This window comes from Anastrepha ludens, chromosome 2 (genome assembly GCF_028408465.1).
Source record: "Anastrepha ludens isolate Willacy chromosome 2, idAnaLude1.1, whole genome shotgun sequence".
Lineage (NCBI taxonomy): Eukaryota > Metazoa > Arthropoda > Insecta > Diptera > Tephritidae > Anastrepha > Anastrepha ludens.
The window spans coordinates 89783815-89803563 of NC_071498.1; the positions used below are offsets into that span (position 1 = coordinate 89783815).

At 35.6% G+C, this 19749-nt stretch overlaps 1 protein-coding gene across 2 annotated transcripts in view; it reads right to left on the reverse strand.

Annotated features, from left to right (window-relative positions):
• Positions 1-19749, reverse strand: part of LOC128854728 (uncharacterized) — a 236886-nt gene that overhangs the window by 158043 nt on the left and 59094 nt on the right. For both annotated transcript variants that reach the window (XM_054089042.1, XM_054089041.1), the window contains one exon: positions 7858-7891. The gene's annotated coding sequence lies outside the window, so the exon portion shown is untranslated. The remainder of the gene's footprint in view (positions 1-7857; positions 7892-19749) is intronic.

Genomic DNA, 19749 nt, shown 5'->3' on the forward strand with positions numbered 1-19749 from the left:
TGGATAATCAATCATTAAACTTAACCTTTTTCGAGACTTTCGATTTTAAACATTATTTAAACTACAAAAAAATACTTTTTCTTCTTTTCATTTCAAATATGAGTTCAAAGGACTAGTTTTTTTGTCTCAGACATTTAATAAAAATCATCAATAAAATTCTAACTAAGCAGTTCAAAAAAAAATATTGTTTACTTATCAACTTCGTTCTGCCTGCTGTTTTATAAAAACAATAAAAAAATAGTTAAACTTTCCTTCAACAAAATAAAGTCTACGCAATAGATGTTGTAAAAAGTCTCTATTTACTATTAAAAACATTTAATGTACAAATTTATTTCCAAAGTCAATGGTGTATAGCCCAACAGCGCGTCTATTAAAAAAAATGTCAAAATCATCTCTTCAACCAAGAGCATTAATATGACGCCGTTACACTTTTTTTGTGGGGGGCCGTGAACAAACTACGTTAAGCTAACAATCCATTAAGTATTCAGACACTTAACCCTCTAGTGCCCAAATTTTATTTTTGAATGAAAAAAATTGCTTTGGGTGGGGATTATGGTAAAATTATAGGTTCTTTATCAAGAAAGTGAAATTTTGTTCCTTGATCCGATTATATAGGGATAAAACCTTACCCCGCCTGCAGGCGGCTTTGGGAAAGAACGCCAAAAAAAATCTAAATGAAAAACTTGCAAATTCAGTGTATTACGTACTTTTATTGAACAAAACAGAAAGTTTTTAACAGAAATCAATACAAAACAAACAGTCAGTCTTATTTCAAATAGTTTTAGAAAAATGTCTACAAAAGAAAGGCATGCTTTTGGGCATATATAGGCAGTTGGTGCAAATTATTTATGGTGAAAATTGTGAAAGCAGTCCTTTTGCTGGGAAAAACAAAGATTCAGATTCCATTCTCGGCACACGATTTGAATTTCGGAGGTGCAGCCAGGATATTCGCACCTATTTTTACCGGTGCGTGATAAAAACTTTGCAAAATGTCCAACTCCGTCGTAGCGAACGTCGTCAGGAGGTAAGTAAGCTTTTCTTCCAGTAAATTCTACTCGAGGAGTTTGTCATGGACGACCTGGAGCTCTTGGTATTGAAGAATATTGTTGTTTGCGTAGTACGTATGCGATCTCTGCCCGGAAGTTCGGCAGTTGGTACTGCCTAGCATGCGTGTCAATCTTGTTAATTCTTCTGAACAAAACATAAGCGTTTATCATGGCCATATCAAGCAGGTGATTAAAAAGTCGGTTTGTGTACTTATTGCTCTTTACCGGAATCTTATATCGCCCAATTAGTCCATCCATGAGGTCGACGCCCCCCATATATGACTATTATATTCACGGACTGCATTGGGGCAATCGACATCAACAATTTTTTTTTCTGAGCGGACGAACCGCGACACCTTATTTATAACATTTGTTTCATTCTGGAAGGGCTTTTCGCCTGCGTAACTCGATGCGAGTCACACTATTTTATTGTCCTTCCAAACTGATAAAGAAATGTCAACTCCTAAAGCAGATCCACAAAATTCAGTTGAATATCAACGGGGATGTTTCCTGAGATCAAGATCTGTCCGAAGTTTGCAATTCGGAATTCGATTTGAACGAATAGTTCCCAGCGAATGTATTCCGCGTGATTTTAGATAAACCAGAAGGGGCAGTGACGTATAATAGTTGTCGAAATATGTTATTTAAAATCTGGAATATTACGGGACAATGGGACCACCACATTCGCTGATGCCCCAAGATCTGGTGTATCAGTCAGAACAGCATTGTCTCCTGCGCCGCAATATATTTCGAAGTTATAACAAAATCCGAAATAGTCACACAAAACGAAGAGTTTTATACCCCATTTATGTGGTTTATCTGGCAGATATTGTCGAAGGAAAGTCCTCATCTTCGGTGCGCACATTTGTTCATCGTCACATAAACGTTGAGTCATCGGAATGGACAGAAACCTGTTATTGAAATGATCAACGAGACATAAATTGACACACACTTCTGATTCCAGCTTAGAATCAGACAAATTTACCGCCCTGTTAATCACCTCGTCAATTCCAGTGTCGATAGGTAATTCTGCATCGTCCACATCTTCGTCTAAAAGATCTTCCAAATCTTCTTCCACGTCTGTATCATCGTCGATTTCCAATAAATCCAAAAATGTTGCAATATCTTTATCATTGAGGGATGATAATTTACACTTTTGTCGTTGATCCATTTCTAAAAAACCAAAACTTTAAGCTTAGCCCCCCTCTAAAAATATCAAAATTTCAAACTTACCGCATAATGTTATTTATTCCGAGTTATCCCAGGACCGCCTCTAGACGGGCTGTCTTCAAAGGTTTATAAAATACAGGAAACACTTTTTTTTGTTATTATTTTTAACTTTCGTATTTTGAACACAACCAGCAACACTATGATAATTTTTATTATAAGCTAAATACACTTCTAATATTTTTATTTAATTTTTAAAGAACACCACTTTTGCAGAATAATTAATTTGACCGCTTTTCACTATTCTCCGACTTCAAATGACTATGACGGCTGATTAAAAAACAAGACGCTGCTGCAAATGCACCAGCAATAATTTTGGGACTTTCCGGAATTAGAAAGAGTTTAAAAAGTAACAAAATGGTATTTTAAAAGGGAATAAGCGTGAAATAAACTTAGGCCGTCTACAGGCGGTCTTGGGTACTAGAGGGTTAAGGTGAATATCAAATACGCCATTCGTGAAATGGAACCCGAAACCGTCACCAAGGTCGTGGCAAACTGTAGCTACTACAATGCCGTTACTGCGAAACTAGACGAAGCAGCCATATGAATGAAATCGTAACAAATTTATGTTTTTTCATAATTAAACAAAAATCACTATGCCAACCAACCTATATTTCCTAGAACTTCAAAATATTATGATCTTCATATCTAGTGTATTCATTCTAGTCTAAAAATAAACCTTACCCTTGACTGCCCTTGTAAGTTCATTACGAACATATCTATCATGCCAATGTACCCAGGGTAGTCATTCCTCATAGAAGCTGATGCACCAGCTCCCTAGCCGGTAGTCTGTCGGCTCCCGCGGCTTTGTTGTGCTTTAACCGCGTTATCGCTATTCTCACCTCGTCATGGTCAAGTAGCGGAACGACAACTCCGTCGACAACGATTGGGGTGTCGGGAGCTTCACATTCTCTGTGACATGCGCAGCTATCACTGTTTAACAGGTTCGAGAAGTGTTCCCTCAATAATTTAAGAATGCACTGGATGTCAGTCACCAGATCGCCATCTCTGTTCTTACAGGAAAACGCCCCGGTCTTAAAACCTTGTGTAAGCCGCCGAACATTATGGTAGAATTTTCCGGAGTCGTTTCTATTAGCCAGCATCCCAAGCTCTTCGCACACACATATTTCGGCCTCTCATTTCTTCTATCTGATAATACGTCCCTCTCCCTTTCTTATCGATCTGGTTTCGCGTTTTCCAATCAGGAGACAGCCACGTAGCTTTGTGTATATTCTTATGCTGGAATCTAGTACTGCAGACTGCCATGCTTCGGGCCCCGTCGAAGTCGATCAGCCTGTCCGTTACCGGCTGTTTCTTTGTGCAGGCTGAATTTTCCAACTGTGGGACCAAAATTCCCTCCTTGCCCACCCTCGCGTAGAAATCGCCAAGCACAATTTTTATGTCGTGTCGGGGGCAGCGCCCATAGGAGCGTTCCAGGGGCTCATAGAAGGAATATTTGGTCGCATCGTCCATAAACAAAAGTTTTCTCACCAACTCTTCCAGAAAAAAAATTTCGAGCAAATATTTTGTATGGAAGAAAAAGTATAACACCTAGATCAACGGTATTTTTCAGTCACTTGAAACTTACACTTTATTATGCTAATATTTATTAGGGTATTAAATTGCGTTATTAAACATAGTGAGTACATTTGGACCATTTGTATTTCCATATACCCAACATTTACCGTAAAAAATACGCTAAGCTGAAAATTTGAAGCCTTTAGCTTATCCGAAAACCAGTTAAAAATCTCTTGAAAAAATTTAGCAAAGGAACAATAATGGCTTTTTACAAAAATAAAAAGCCTAGAATAAATGAGTCCAAGAGTCAATGGCTTCGAAAACTTACTACAGAGGTAGTCAACTATGTAACCAGCCAATGGACTAACAAGCTGACCAAGCAAGCCGAATAAACGCCGCTAGCCAAATAAATAAAAAAAACTACCAAAATAAGCCAGCCAGGCCACTCAATCAGCTAGCAAAGCAACTGAGCAGAGGGATAAATAAAACCTAAAAAATGAGCTAAAAGTGCAAGTGATTTTCATCTAAAACCAAACCATGCTTATTATGAACTACTCGGCACACTTGCACATACATATATACTTCAACTTTGATAACTTGAAATGAAATCCACTGGTGCCAAGCTGGTTCGCTTCTAGTGAATTTAGACCAAGACTAGTTTTAATTTCTTGACATAAAAATAAATGTAACTTCTCACATTTATATCTGCCCATTCTATTTAATAACCTTCTCTCCTTGCCATATATGACAAGTGGCAAATTATATCTGTGGGAAACAAGTATGCACTATGCTTCGGCTGATGTACCATTAGAAAGGTTCTGGTGTAAGTTTTGTACGAAAGTAAAGAAAATTATTAAATTTTTTTTTTTCTAATTATAGGTGTTCAATTTAATGTTTGGAAATGTGAGATTATAACTTATGGACTGCTGTCATATTTAAAGTTACTATTAACGTCATCTTCTAGACCAGCTTAAACCATCAATTTGCTACTTTAGAATACTTCTAGTACACTTTGTTGTACACTGTCACACTTGCAAGACAGAGGCGACTACTTGCGACAGGAGTAATGCAGTGGTGCGAAATTAGCCAGTTTTGAACCAGAAATTTATTACACCACTTCAAGCTTTCGCTGTGGGGGTGTTTTTGCTTACCACATACAAAGCAAAACTGCAACTGACTGGCCAGACGAAGGCAAACTGTGGAGACTGATAGTAGGTTAAATCAATAGGTCGGGGAAACTGCGAAGTATAAAGTAAATAATGGTCCGGAAGAGTGAAGGTGGGCGTTCAAACGTGCACTATTTATTCAACACTAACACTCTTACATACTTTCTCCAACACACTGACCCTCACTGTTGCACTTTCTGTACGATTTTCTCAACAAAAAGCACATTATAATCAACCGACTTATCAATAAGCCTGGCCAGAGGCGACTTCAATTTTGCGATGGAAAGAGTAGAAGTAGAGAAAGACTTAAAAAAATATCGGTATTGTAAAACCAACATGAAAGTGATTGAAGAACACGTACAAGCCCAGTTTCTGGTAATGAGCAGGCAAATCGGCATTTAAAAGGAAATATGAAAGGTGAGAGAAGTATACCTTTAGTAGAGCAGGATAAGAGTAATAAAGCTAAACAATTTAATTTTACTGAAAAGTAAAGAATGCACTTAACTAAATACATACAAACAAATCCATATTAAGGATTATTTGCAGCTGAGGACAAAATATAGCATCTCAACATTTTGACTAGTTTTGACTATTTTTCTTTTCTTTTCTTCATGTTAATGATTTATTTATAAGAGTATAGCTCATTGCTTAGTAAAAACCATTGAAATCCGAGTTTCAAACTTTATACGACGTTCGAAAAACTCCATAAATGCACGACATTATTTTTATGGGGAAAAAGCGCAATACCATCTAAGAAAAAAACTATAGGAAGTTCTAAAGAAAAACCGCGGAACAGATAAGAATATAAAAAAACAGTTAAGGCAATTTTACTCAAATTGTGGGTTAGATTTAATTACCAAGTTTAAGAGCTCTTGATGGTAAAGCCTTTTCTTAAAGATATTTGCTTAATTCGCTACTGGATTTCTGTTGTGCGAACATCAATACACCGGCAGCACTCTAATACTATTACCATAACAACCAACCTGACTTCGCCAGTACGGGATAGTAAGGAAGATTATTAAAGGAGGTTTCTTAAGCTGCTGGTTTTGGTGTTTAATTTGAGCATTTACGGCTGTTGGTTACCTGCACCGTGAATAATTTATAGCGTTCAAGCACGAGCACCAAAGGAATGCTAAGGCACGTGTCCACCTGAAAATGTTGTACCATAATTTAATAAATTTCACAGCAATTGAAAGGAATTTTTTTTTCAATAACTGTGCACGCACGTGCAAAAATGTAATATACATCACCTAATGGAGAAACATAGCTTTGTATATTAAATACAGAGATATATTTACTTACAAGTACCCATACATATAATATAATGCCAGAAATATTGATTCGAGATTTACCACCTCTGTTTAAACCTTACTGTGCAAATATGGTAAGTATTTAATATCAAAAAATTTAAAAAAACAGGACCTCTATCAAATTGTACCTCAATAGTTTCTTCTCTATACATAAACACATATGTACATATGTATATAGATACCATATTTATTTAATAAAAAATTCAAGAATATCGTGCAAATGTGTGATAAGTTGCTATTTTTGCCATAAACTTCAAATGGCAATGCTGCCAAATAAAAAACGTTTTATTACAATTTTTTTAAATATACTTGCCAGATACCCATGCTGTAAGTAATGTTTTTTAATAAACCACTTTACACCAGATTAAAATGAGTATTACCCTCAAACCGTATGGCATATTCCAAAAAGCTGAAGGAGTGTTATAGTTATTTTTATCCCGAAAGCTGTTAAAGGCGGTAATGATACAGCAAAAGATTTCAGGCTCATCAGTTAATCCTATTTTATCATTAAAACTCTTGAACGACTGATCGATGCATATCGTAGAGAAAAGATTACAAGTACAACAATTTCGGTCTATGCCTATTTCAAAGGAAAATCTACAGAGATAGCACTTCATGAGGTTGTAAGCACGATTGAAAGAAACATAGAATATTCTGGCTAAAGAAATGCAAAGAATATTTATAAGGCTATTGGAACTGGACGAAAGAGCAACGCGTAAAGAAATCGCTCAAGAAGAAACGCATAGCTCCATCGCTCACTGGCAGGACCGATGAAGCAGGACACCCATGGATAGATGGACGCAAGAGCTAATACTCAGCCTTACAACGTGGTTAGAAAGGAACCACGGGGGAAAACAACTATCACCTATCTCAATTCCTTAAACTACCTCCAGAGATTTTGCCACGATAGCTCACCAAACTGCCCAATCTGCACGGAGATGGGAGAAGATGTTGAATACGTCTAGTTCCAATGCCGACGCTATTCTTGCGAAACGTTTAAAATTTTAAACGAAGAAAACATTATGAATTTCATGCTTAAATCAGCTAATAACTGGGAAAAAATTTGCGCGCATGAAGAGGTTATTGTTGTTGGTGTTATAGCAGCATAACATTCCCATATATATATGAGGAATGCTGCTGAAGTGACAGTCTTTGGCCGGATATAAATCCGGGTCATTCCGGTAACGTAGAACCGACTGTCGAGAGGTCCTACATACTGCTATGCTCATATTGCAGTACTTGTGAGAATTTCCTCTTCACGAGCGTTATCCCAAAAGCAAAACAAAAACGCTCTTATATATGCAATCAAATTTTGACGATTGAACAATAACCCTGAATCTTTTGTTCAGAATCGTCCACGTATCGCCAACATACCCCGACAGATGACATAAAAAATGGCAGCGCCTAACAGTTATTCACTGTAGAGACGCGAGTATAGTTAATTTACTTTAGAATTTATAAATACCCAGCTTGAATAAAATTATTTTAATTTTTCTCGAAATATTTTCGATGCACTTTGTTATTAGAGAATATCAAAAATCAAATATCAAAGAGACGTAAGCTCAGCAATTGTGTAAGATTTTAATTTACCTTGTATATGTTGTTAATTGAGCCGGGAGAATCTCTGAAAAAAAAAATGCTTTGTTAGTATTATAATTTATAATTTCAATAAAGTAATATTTTGTGATTTTAATGGGCAAATTATACCCAGATTTCTCGTAACCTTTAACTAACAACGAATGGCGAAAATAAGATTTTCATAATAAATTTGTATTTCTTTTCATTTTTGACCTAATTATCATCATCGTTTTGCAAAGCTTTCGCCTAAACAGCTTTTCAAGGAACACCTTTTACATTTTGTTTCAATTATTATCATCTACTACATTTTCAATTTATTTTACAAAGTTTGTTGACAACATTTCCCCCACCCGAGTGATTACCACCAACAGCGTTCAACTGTCACTTTTTTCGTTTTTTATCCCAGTAAAACGAGGCATCTTTAGAACAACGTTATTAAAATCCATTCAACTAAAATTACAAAATAAAGAAACCAAAAATTGGGCGCCTTTCTTTCTACTTTACAATTAATAATATAATACTTTGTAAAGACAGGACCGCTGTAGAAAGCACATTTTCTATGAATTGACAGAAATGTTGGAAAGCGCACCTTTCGAACCGACCACAAATCGATTTAATGCGCGCCTGTCAAAAGGTGCCCCCTTTTCATACTCATGTACATACGCACATACAAACTTGTATATTCGTTTTTGTCACGGTGATGTAGGACATCTAATTTTCAGCCGAAGGCATTGGGAAATTTTGAGCTCAAATTTAATTTTAATTTCTGTTTTTGATAATTACGGGTTCGCTTTGACCTGATTTCTCGTCATTTATTTTTACATAAAGACAGTTACGCCAGTCAACGCTTCTACTCGTAAACTTTACTTGTTACGTCTGTTCATCTATTCTCCTTGCTACTCGTCATACCTACACATTTACAGGCACTGCCTGAACAAAACCTTTGAAGTTTTCTTATTTGTTTTTTTTTTTCTTCTTTCTTTTTTTTTAATTGAGTGTTTGTTTTGTCATAGAAACTGTCACGATCCTGCTGTTGACCCGTATTAAGTGTGTACTTAACCCATCAAAGGTTGGTCATTTTCTGTTTTTTAGCAATGAAGTAAACTTTACCAACCAACAACAAATATACTGCAACATTTTATAAATTTATGAACAGTAAATGTGACTGGAAAAAAATTAAGAAAAGTTTTGTAATTTTTGATAGTAATAGTTTTAATAATTACTACTGAGAAATCATTAAAAATTGTTCGATTCAAACAAAAGTTAAAAAAAAGAAACAATTTGCTTTCAAATTACTACCTAGAACGCATTAAATATTCCTCTATTTTGTCCATGCTTGGGCCACTTCACGCGTTTCCGAAAACAAAACCTGCTCCACCTTCACGTATGTCTTTTCTGTTTAGCGTAAATAAAACGCTATTACAAACGTAGTCAGGCGTCCTATTTTTGTTTTAGTTTTGGTTTTTGCCTTCTTTTACACTAGTGTATGCATGTTAGTAAACAGGTTTCTATTCCTTCCTGGAAAAGTGAAAGGCAAAAGAATGTCGTTCAATGTTTCTTTTATGTTGTTTATTGTGATTACAGCTCGTATATGAGAGCAATTGTTGCTGTTGTTGTTGTAACAGTTCATAAAGTCCGTCCAGTACCGTGTAGTCTATCTCAACTAATAGTAGATTCAAGCAACGTTTCGTCGGTGTGCGTCCAAGGGACGAGGTATGTTAGGAGTGTGGATTTAAGGGGACATGTGAATAGATAGATCATATGCCGGACTTATTTTGATTACGTCGGGTTCGATTTTGTTTAGGAAGGAAACCAGTCTTGCATAGTGTCCTGAACCCATCATTCACAAGCACAGTTCAAATAACGTCCAAGTATTAGTTGTGCTAAAGGGAAATATATAATCTGTACAGACAGTAAATCTGCCATCGCAGCTCTGTCGAGCGCAAACAGCAGAGAGCCTTTAATTAACAATATTTGAAATAAATTGTCCCAGCAAAAGGCAAAAATAAAAGTTATGTGGATCCCTGGACACAGCGGAATTCTTGGCAACGAAAACGCTGATAAAGCAGCGAAAAATGTCAGCAATATCCCTACATTCTGTTTCGAAACCTTTGTTAAATCCGACATTCTCAGGATAATCGATAGTATCTATCACTCAACCGTAAGGGAAAAATGGTTTACATACCAACACAGCTACAAATCCATAAATCCAGAACGACTAAAAGCAATCATTCCAACAGGAGCGACACTGCAGCAGACAAAAATCTTTATCCGATTCCGGCTAGGACACACAAATACTCACCAACACCTTCTAAAAGGAATGCCTGCCCCGATTTGCTCAGCATGTAACTGTCCATTATTCATATAATAGACTACTGCACCAAGTATAACAATGGCAGAAACAATATCTTTAACGGCAGGAAACCTTCCGATTTACTGAAAGAGATTTCTCTAGAAAATATGTCGGATATTTATAATTTTATATATCAAATTGGACTAGTTTATCTTTTATAATTTTGTTTATTAATTCCCTACACATAATAATTTTTATTCTAATATTTTTTTTATAAATAAGTAAAAAATCTATTAGTATTATTTCAGGCCGATAGTCCTAGCTACTAGTGCCTTTGGTAATGTAATATAGTTATTTATAATTATATTTCTAATAAATAAATAAATAAAAAAATAAATAGTTGTGCTGAAATTTTCTTGACTATTTTGATCACAGTTAAGAACTAAAGTTTTATAGAAATGTTTTATTTACTTTTACTTTCTTCTTTACTAAAATCTATGATATAAAAATGAATCGCAAAATGTGTTGGTAAGCGCATAACTCAACAACGCATGGACCAATCTTAACAATTATTTTTTTAAAATGTTCTTTGAAGTCCAAGGATGGTTTTTACGGCGAGAAAAATTCGAATAATTTCCGGGAACACCCTAAAATAGCCCTTTTCTTTTTCCTATACAAATATTGCGCTTTCGTGTGTGTGCGTCTTCGCGTTGAAGGATCTAATGCGTGCACACAAAAGTGATAATATCGAGAGCTCGACCAAATTGAAAAGTCAAAAAATGTAAGAGTTATAGATTTGATTGGCCTCGCAATATTCTTTCTTTTGTTTTAGTTTCAGAACGCGGCATAAATTACATTAGTTTTCCCTTCGTTGCATCTGTCAAACAAACCGCGTTAAAAAACGTTTATTATCTTTCATAATTAATTTTGAGTGTCTTATATCGTGTTTTGTGCAAAGTATTTCAATACCTGTGATTAATAATTATTGCAAGTGACATAATTTAGGAAAGTATATTCGATATGCCTCCTATACGACGAAGTAATTTAGGTAGAAGAACCCGAAATGCTACAAACTAAACTAATTGCCGATTAGTCATACTGCACAAGAACGTGACGACCGAAATGAACGTGAAAGAACTCATATATCATGAACGCGGGAAGCGAGAGCGAGAGATTCAACTAATAATCGCGCAAGTTTGAATCGAGCTGCTTTCAATTACGATTTGGCAATTGACTACAGTAACTACCAATGTGTTACTATTGGATCTATGAACTTGGTTTGATCTCATTGTAAGGCATTGAAATACAAAAATGAAGCCAATGGATTGTGTTGCGCAAATGGGAAAGTGAAATTGATACCATTGGATCCACCACCAGAGCCATTGTACTCATTAGTTTCAGGAATAGGACCAGATTCCATACACTTTTTATCAAATATCCAACAATATAACAATTGCTTTCAAATGACGTCATTTGGGTTACCAAACGCAGTTCGGGAAAATTTCATGCCTACTTTTAAGGTATGTATTAGAGCAGGTATTCATTATTATTTTAGTGAACAAAATTTCCTGTTAACTGAGTACAGATGTATCATAAACCTTCAGTTCCATAATCCCTAAGAAATATGTCACGTAGTCATAATATTATTTGTTGATTCAGTATTAGCAACACTTTTATTATTTTGAAACACAACACTTTTATTATTTTTTGATGATGGATATTAGTTACAACTAATTATTACATATTGACATACATAAGCATATCAATTATTGTTTGGTGATTCAAATTAGGAGACAGATATACTTTTTAGGAACAAATATTATTTATATTTGGTCAAATCATTTGTTTTAATTTACAGGTACAAAGCCAAATATATTCACTGTTACCAGTGCCAGATAGCAATTACAAATTCCTGCAAATTTTTTTCATTATTTAAAACTGTACTCGATCTGATGCCATCTAATAATCACAAAATTGTAATCAGAGCTGATAAAACAGCTGTTGGCCAACATACAAGACGTTTTAATGCACCAACTATTTATGAAGTTGCCATCGTTGTAGTTGGAGAAAACTTGGAATCCCGGAATCGTCGGAATGATTAATCGTTTATTAACCCTATATTAATAATAATAATAATATTAATAAATAATTAATTATCTCTATGTTTTGTCATTGAAGCACCCACTTTATAAATAGGTTCCCACTATCCCTTTAGATTATTTTTCAATCAGGTTTGAACCTTAAGTTCCCCTCTTAATTTGAAGCCCTCTGGCAGACATCCCAGTCGAGGTTTTTAGTGGGTCCCAAAAGGGTGGCCAAAGTTCGAGGAAGCGAAGATACTTAGGTCACACGAGCTGACCCTTTTCTTTAATTCTCCTGAACAGAACCGTCACCATGATGATTGGGCGGTGTGTGAGGGTCAGCACAGTAAAAACATCTTAAGGTCGAAATATACACTGCCACATTCAAAATCTATTTGACAGAACGAAGTCTGTCGGGTCCGCAAGTTTACTAATAGGTCTATTTATAAGTTCGTGCGGTTTTACAACAGATGGCGTAACTTGATTATTATTCCATCGATCCACATTTCCAAACATTCATTGGAGAGCTACTGTCGTAAGGCACAAACGTCAGTATAAGTTTTTTATTTGAAGCGTAAATAACAATATTTTTACCACACTTGAAAATGTCGAATTTCGTGCCAAATAATGTGTTTTTGCGGGGAATTCTTCTTCATTATTTTAATATGAAGAAAAAAGCAGCCGAAAGTCATCGTATCTTGGTGGAAGTTTATGGTGAGCATGCTCTATCTGAGCGAACGTGCCAGAAGTGGTTTGCACGCTTTAAAAGTGGTGATTTTGGCTTGGAAGACGAAGAACGCGAGGGTGCGCCGCCAAAGTTCATGGATACCGAATTGGAGGAATTGCTCGATCAAGATCCGGCTCAAACGCAAGAAGAGGTTGCAAAAACTTTGGGAGTTGATCAATCAACCATTTCCAAACGTTTAAAAGCCATGGGAATGATCCGAAAGGTAGGCCATTGGGTGCCGTATGAATTGAAGCCAAGAGACGTTGAACGCCGTTTTATGGCATGCGAACAACTGCTTCAACGGCACAAAAGAAAGGGTTTTTTGCATCGAATTGTGACTGGCGATGAAAAGTGGGTCCATTACGACAATCCAAAACGTCGGGCAACGTATGGATACCCTGGCCATGCTTCAACATCGACGTCGGCGCAGAATATTCATGGTCTGAAGGTTATGCTGTGTATCTGGTGGGACCAGCTGGGTGTTGTGTATTATGAGCTACTGAAACCGAATGAAACGATTACGGGGGATGTCTACCGACGACAATTGATGCGTTTGAGCCGAGCACTGCGAGAAAAACGGCCGCAATACGCCGATAGACACGACAAAGTTATTTTGCAACATGACAATGCTCGGCCACATGTTGCACAAGTGGTCAAAACATACTTAGAAACGCTCAAATGGGATGTCCTACCCCACCCGCTGTATAGTCCAGACCTTGCGCCATCCGATTACTATCTCTTCCGATCGATGCAACATGGCCTGGCTGACCAGCACTTCCGTAATTACGATGAAGTCAAAAAATGGATCGATTCGTGGATTGCGGCAAAACCGACCGAATTTTTCACAAAGGGAATCCGTGAATTGCCAGAAAGATGGGAAAAAGTAGTAGTAAGCGATGGACAATATTTTGAATATTAAATTTGTAACCATTTTACGTCAATAAAGTTTCAAATTTCGAAAAAAAACCGCACGAACTTATTCATAGTCCTATTATAAAAATTATTAAAACAAGTATTTACATTAGTAATATTAGTAAATTTTAAAAATTAATAAAATTGCGAACGGAATTGCTCTGTAGGTAAACAAGAGCAAACCCAAATATTTGCTCTAGAGGAGGCGGACTACACAGCTGCAAAATATTCATGCTGGAGCTTATACTTTTGAAGCAGTGCAGCATTTTAAGTACTGTTGGAGTTATGTTCGCATGTAGCGGTGATTCAAGTTCTGCCGTCAAGGATCGCCGCCAACTAACTTGCTCAAGTCCCGGCTCTTGTCAAAAACAACAAAGCTAACTATGTACTCGCGCTGGATCCGCATCCGGCCAATCTTAACGTATCGATGTGAGGTATGGACTCTTCAAGTGGTTGATTGCTAGCATGAAAAAAAAATGTAAGTAAGATTTTTGGCTCAATAAGCATGGATGATGGTACCTGTAGAACCGGTACAAGTCCGAACTAAACCATTTCACTCAGAACGAGACAATTGTGCGTTTTATTAAAAACCAGCGCATAAGATGGTTAGATCATGTTATCCGTAGGCCTGCTGCCGTGTGCCATGAAGAAAGCAATGACAGGAAAGTTAATTAACGTAAAAGCCAAAGGCCGACCTAGGAACCGAGGAACAAACGCAGAGAGCAAAACGCTCTCAAGGACTTGGGAGTACGTAACTACGAAGCATTGTTAAGGAAGCTTTGACGCACTCCGCGTTGGAATGATGTGATGTAGAAGAATCACCATTGGCGTACGGATCCTTCAACTGTGTAATGAGTCTTTAGATAAACCAGCAATCTTAAGAAGCCGATATTATTTTCGTCAATTTGTGACCTAATGTAGTCAGTTACTTCCCAAGACTCGTTCAAAGCATTATAGCAACACATGAATCGTTGAATTCCTTTAACTACGGTCTTATATGGTAAATACAGGATCCACCGCTCATTCGTTAACAGTGGCACGAATGTGGTAGTAGTATGGCTGCACACTCCGTTTTATTTTCTCTCATCAATTTAATTTTTCTAAAAAACTTTAAAATTTCAAACTGTTAAATTTGCAATATGTAGTTTTAAATGCACTCACTCTATATGACGAAAATGGATATGACGCTAAGAAGATATACTCAGCTATTAATAAAAATTATGTTTACTTTTTGCCAGTGCAAATATGGTACAATAATGTCCTTGAAAAATGTTCCCTTAAATATTCTTGAAATTTCCTAATGAATTATTTGGAAGAAAATATATGTTAACGGTATATATATTTATTAATACATGCCTCAACTTTGTTTTGCTTGCTGTTTTATATAACATATTTTTAAAAATATTTGAACTCATTGCTAACGAATCTATCCTGAATTAAATTATATACAATGGATCACTCCATTTTCATTTCCTTTTGCAATTTAATTCCTATAAAAGAAATAAATTGGTTATAGAATCAGACTCGTAGTATACAACATTACTAGATATATAAAGTTTATAGTAACATACATATGACATTTTTCACTGATAACAAAAAAGCAGTTGATTTTTGTCGCACAATTTTGTCTATCGGATGGTGCTAGAGTAATGCATTCAAAAAGGTCCCAAACCTGTACTTAGAAACCAAATTATAATTATATAATTCGAACTAAAGTTACCTTTCACATTTTGATTTATATATAGCCCATGGCACATAGCAGATCACCACCAACATTTTGACTAGTTTTCACTACTTTTCCATTTTTAATGTTCATAACTTTTATGTACAAGTACTGTCAACTGCCTAAACTAACTAAATTGATTCATAACAAAATGTCACACTTCATACAAAAATTAGAGAAATTCCGCAAATATTTCCCCCTATTACATGGTTTTTAGTTAGAATTTTTAGAGCAATCTCATGGTTTATTAAATTTCAATAGAATAAAGTGCAAGTTAAAAAAATGTCTGTTAAATCCAGCTAATTCTATATTTTATCAGACAGCTCAACAATTCATTTGCATATTTAATATTATCAATTGATTCATACGTAATCACTGGGTTCGCTTTGCTATACCCGCAAGAAAGCTTGCCAAATTTTCATCGTAATTAGACGAACGGCTTGGGAGTACTTAAGGGGCATATTCAAGGATAGCAATTTAAAAAAATATTTTTAAGCCCTTTTACCACGAAAAGAATAGGAAAAAAGCGGTTTTCGACTTAATACATATATTTCCGTGCCTTATGGCCTTTTTTCGAAACCTCTGTCCCTATTGAAACTATAAGACCATTTCAAAAACATCTACGTTCTGTGAGAAAATTAAAAAAAAATTAGATTTTCCATATTTCCCTTTCATCACGCATATACCGATTTTCTCTTGTGTGGCGACACTCTATTTTATAAAAAGGGCCTTAATACTCAGAAGTTTTTCCCAACTTCTATATAGCTTGGAATAAAGAGGATATAACTAAGCACCAAATATATTTTTGTTAATGGATATGAATATAAATCGTCAAGGATTTTCAAAGCTAAAAACTTTAAGGAGATTTTTGAGATATTTCATCTATGAAAAAATTGTTTAGGAATGTATATGCTTTCCTCTTTAATTTGATACACTTATGTCAATACCCTACATAATTTTCCAGTGTTCTTCCAATAAATAAATTTTCAAGCGTACTTTGTATGGAAGGAAATCCGTGACACTGTCCGCAAGGAAAATATTCTCACAATTCAATGGAACTTCGAAGCTACTTGTAACTTGTACTTTATGTAGTAAAATTGAAAGGACTATTAAATTGCATACTCAAATTTGTTAATAAAAAGGGCGAATGAAAATTTTTTTTAATATTTGAAGTTTAGTTATATAGTTTTTGTTGTATAATGAGTTGGAGCTTTTATAAAAATTAATAGATACTAAAGAAATAAAAGTGAAACATCTAAAAGCGGTCAAAATAAACCAAACCTTGTATATTTGACCATACATATAACAACAGCCCTTCTATAACAAATCTACTCAAATGCTTGTAATCCCAAACTTCCCCTCTTTTACTTGTAAGATCCGAACGTACAAATCTCTGCACTTATTCAAAGAAAATTTCATTTCAGCATATTATGTTAGGAGAATATGTACGTATCCATGCATATACATACCTACATATGTGCGTAAGAGAACAAAAGCAGTACGCTCGACTAATCTGTGATCAGCCAACAAATTTTCATAATTTTCCGCTTAAAGTTTTGATTACACACGTACCCACAGAAACAGACACACAGGACATATATATACCTATATATGCATACGTAGATGTAATGTACATATATATGTACATGAATGTATGCGTATGCCAGTAAAGTGAAGGATAACGTGAAAGCAACTAACAAACCGACCACTTGGGATTCAAATGGCAAGCACTTACGGTCAATGATCTGTAAAGAGTGGCCAGAACGAAGGCACAAATGAGAGTAACCAACTTAACCGTACGACGCAATTTGAATGCAGAAAAAGGGCTAACAAAAAACGAGCAATAACGCCTGTCATAACAACAACAAACAAGCATAAAAATTAAACGCTACAACAGACAGCTGAATGGAAATGTGCCTTCGAACGACCCAGCAAACACTTCAAGCGACGCACACGGAAAACTCACAGTCTGTGAAAATATTTAATAACAAAACACAAACAAAAGGCTAAATAGAACAGAAAAATATTCAATATTATGCATGCAAACAGTCTGAATGATTTTACGTAATACGCAATGGTGTAGAATCTACACTTAAGATAGACATTGATTGGTGTATATGTACACGCATATATATACATACGTATATACATATGTGCCTACAGAGAATAGAAAGGAGGAAATGCGCTAGAAAATAAGAGCATACCGTGACTGGTTGAGCTTTTACTGAAGTAGAATGTCCAGATGAATACATTTTTAAGTACGCGCACTCAACAAAAGCGTGAAGTAAGGAAAAAATGTATGAAAAAGGTATTGAACCAATGGCGTTGCACACTACATAATATGCAAATATCAATTACTACGCAAATTATGGAGGAGTGCTCGAGTTCATATTAAAATAAGTTTCCAACTGCATCTCTGCCAAGAAGAGGATTCTCAGCAAAATCATTTGCCATCCGAGAGTGATATAAAAATATATATTTATAGGGCAGGCATGGCAACCAAATAACTTTCAACTTAAACAAACCTTAAAATTTGTGTATTGATATCACCGTGCGACAGTGAAAGTAATGCGGCAACTGCAAGTTTCATCAATTTTATTTTTTAATGGCCTTTAAAGTTTCACATTGTGTTGTGAATACTAATAAATAATAATAATATATTATTAAAAATAATTTTAAATAAAAGGTTTCAAATTTGTGTACTCACTCTGTGGTATATATATGACTATCCAATGGATATATCCATATAACAAATGTTTGTTTTTTACTTTTGACTAGAACAAATATACTAGTAAAAATTTGTAAAAGATTGCCTTAAATATTTTTGAAATTTCCTAAGAATTAAATTGGAAAAACTATGTGGTAAAGGTATACAGATCTGGTAATAGTAATCTACTCCAACTACGTTCTTCTTCCTGTCTTATAAATAGAAACGTAAAATAAGGTAGTAAAACTTTTCTCCTAAGAAGTAAAGTATACGCAATCGAAACCATGAAAAATCTATTTTTTCCAGGCGCAAAGAAAAAAAATATTTCTTTAATAACTCTATAGGTGTTCTTTCGCTTTTATATCACTTGATAGCCGTGTTAAAGTCATAACGTGAGGAAAAGTATTCAAAACTAAAAAAAAATAGAAAATTTAATCTTTTGAAATTTTTATGCAAATCACTAGAAATCATTCGTAGAAATTTTATTCTCGATAACAAAATGAAGTTGATTTTTGTCGCACGCTGTATCGATTCAAAATATTATCAATTCAAAAAAAAATATTGCACATGTTATACATATCAGTAGATATGACCATTTTTAAATACTTCGTCTGTCTGTTTGAACATGCCAGTCCTCGAAAAGTAAAGGGTGTTTTTTTTAGAGGTTCGGTTTTCAAGATGAAATAAAACGTATATAATTTAATGTTATGGCCAAGAATTTAGCTTTATTATAAAAATAAGGGTTTGCCATTATGTTTTAAAAATGATTTTGGGCAAGTGGCCGCCGCGGCTGGCCCGAATAAATTCCAGCCGAGAGGCCCACTTTTTCGACCACTTTTTGCAGCAATTGGGGCCGTATGTCAGCAATAACGCGCCGAATATTCGCTTCTAAGACGTCAATCGTCTCGGGCTTATCTGCGTAGACAAGCGACTTCACATAGCCCCACAAGAAATAGTCCAGCGGTGTTATATCGCACGATCTTGGAGGTCACGCCACAGGTCCACGGCGCGAGATAATGCGCTCACCAAAAGTTTCCTTCAATAAATCGATTGTTGCGTTGGCTGTATGGCATGTAGCGCCGTCTTGTTGGAACCAAAGGTCGTCCACATCAACATCGTCCAATTCAGGAACGAAAAAGTCATTAATCATGGCTCTATAGCGCTCTCCATTGACTGTAACATTATGGCCGGCTTCATTTTTAAAGAAATATGGACCAATGATTCCCTCTGCCCATAGAGCACACCAAACAGTGACTTTTTGAGGATGTAACGGCGTCTCAGCAATGGCTTGTGGATTATGTTCACTCCAAATGCGACAATTTTGCTTATTGACATACCCATTCAACCAAAAGTGAGCTTCATCGCTGAACAAAATTTTCTTGTGAAAATCGGGATCGGTGGCCATCTCGTTTTGGGCCCATTCACCGAACGCTTGATCAGGTGTAAGTCTATTCATTATGA